General features: G+C 46.2%; 1 non-coding gene across 1 annotated transcript; it reads left to right on the top strand.

Moving 5' to 3' along the window:
• The first annotated feature begins 422 nt into the window (after nucleotides 1-422).
• LOC123830896 lies at nucleotides 423-508 on the top strand. Its single transcript, XR_006787833.1, has one exon. It is a non-coding gene; the product is annotated as a small nucleolar RNA SNORD35 (small nucleolar RNA).
• The last annotated feature ends 1508 nt before the right edge of the window (nucleotides 509-2016 follow it).

The raw sequence follows: 2016 nt of genomic DNA, 5'->3' as shown, positions 1-2016 counted from the left end.
GCCCCAGCCTCCCTTCCCGTGTAGTCCTCTCGGAGACTGAGTCTGGGCTGGGCCTGTGACTCCCATCAACTTCAGAATGCAGGCGATGTGACACCAGGACAGTTCCCAGCCCTACGCCTATGAGAAGGCCTAGCAGACTTGAGCCACAGTGCAAGTAAGATGTTCAGCTGTTTTGCTGGAGAGACCACATGGAGGAGAGATCAACTGAAGGAGAGAGAAAAAGAAAACCAGCAGCCCTGCCCTCTGCCTCCACCAGTGGAGGCCCCGGGCTTACATGTCCTTGCCAAGGTGCCAGTCAGGTGTGTGAGTGAAGAATCACAGGTGCTTGTGCCCCACCCACAACCTGACTACAGCTAGAGAGAGACTCTAAGTGAGATCAGCTGGAGAACCATCTGACAAAACCTATTTAAAACTAATGGGAGAGCAGATGATGGCTTTTCCTCATGAAAGTCTGTGGAAGCCACTGTGGACAGTGCCGATGTTGCCAATGGCTTAGCTATGCCCGGAGGAGCACAGAGCCTGTACAGGGGGTAGGTGTGTCTTCTGCTTCAAGCCTGGTGAGAAAAATTGGATTATGAAAGTTCCAGGGTCCTCTGAGACAGGTTATCAACCCCACTCTCAGAGCCACTCTCTCCCTAATCCAGGCTCCCATTTCTTTACAACCTTATTCCCCACTCCCTCAACTCTACCCCTCTCCATGCTGTTTGCCTACCTGGGGCACCTGGCTCCTGAGGTTGCCTGGAAGCACTAAGCAGTCACAGCCACTCTATAGGAGAAGAGGAAGGAGAAGGCCAGGATCCATTAGCAAAAGAAAAAGCAGCTCCGTGAGACTAGGGAAACAGGCTGAAAAGAACGTGGAGAAGAAAATGGACAGATAACGCCGAAGTCCTCGAGACTCATGGACTCCTGGGCTGAGCTCAGTAAAATTAAATTTTAATTCTTAAAAAAAAAACTAATGGAAATAGCATGCAAGTGATCTCTGAGTTCAGTCGTTGTTGAGGCTTAAGCTGGCTTAGTTTATTTGCATATCCACTCTTCAGAATGACAACCCACAGAATATACAGAATAATAAACTGGCTTTTTAAGCCCCTAAATATCAGAGTGGTTTGTTCTGTAGCAATATGTAACCAAAATATATGTTAAGGCAGAAATTTAGAGTGAAAACAGGGCCTCTCGAACCCACAGGACGATTTATTTTCAGAGCTGGATTTTCCATTTTGTTCAATGGTTTCATACCTCTAACCAGAGCCTGGCCACCTTGTTACACAAGACACAAATGTGAAATTATTGCACGTGGAAGATTTTTTTAGGACACTCCTGACTCCTAGACACTTAAGAATGCTTTTTATTTATTTATTTTTAAAATTTAAACATGAACTTCTTTGAGATTCACCGGAAGCGGGAGCTGAGAATGCAGACAAAAGCAGTCTTCTAAGGTGGGCCCACCACTGCAGAAAGCGTGGAAACTTGTTTCATTTCCCAAAAGCACGAGGCTTTCTGAATCAGGCCTTCAGTCCAGTGAAATTCTAAAAGAGTAAAATAACACACTCACACAGGCTCATGAAATCATAATAATAATAAAAAGCCTCAGACCTTTTTTTTTTTTCGGCTGTGAAGCAGCACCTGCCATTAGCTGTGGTGGTTCCTATTTTCATATTGTCTGACAGTAGCAGTTGGATCAGGCTTGAGCCAGTGTGACTGAGAGGCAGGCTCCCTGCTTCCACAAAGCTGAATTTAATAAGATGAGAACAGCATGCCAAGATGGGGAGCTCCCTCCCTAACACTTATCCTGACACCAGCCCCTCAGCGGGGCCGTATTGCCACGGTAATCTGGGTGAGCCGGACAGAGCGTCCTGCTTACAAATTCAATATAATGGAACAGCAGGGGGTGAAAGGCTGGCAGAAAAGCTTAGCAAAGTTAAAGCCTATTACTCTATGCTTGAAGAAAAATGAGTCACAAAATATTACACCCAGAGCAAGACTTGAACTTGCCAAATGCAGCAGCAACACACGTTA

Source organism: Phyllostomus hastatus, unplaced genomic scaffold (genome assembly GCF_019186645.2).
Source record: "Phyllostomus hastatus isolate PE091 unplaced genomic scaffold, TTU_PhHast_1.1 phas_scaffold_129, whole genome shotgun sequence".
Taxonomy (NCBI): domain Eukaryota; kingdom Metazoa; phylum Chordata; class Mammalia; order Chiroptera; family Phyllostomidae; genus Phyllostomus; species Phyllostomus hastatus.
Note: the sequence above shows the minus strand (reverse complement) of the source record. Positions and strands in the feature narration are given on the sequence as shown.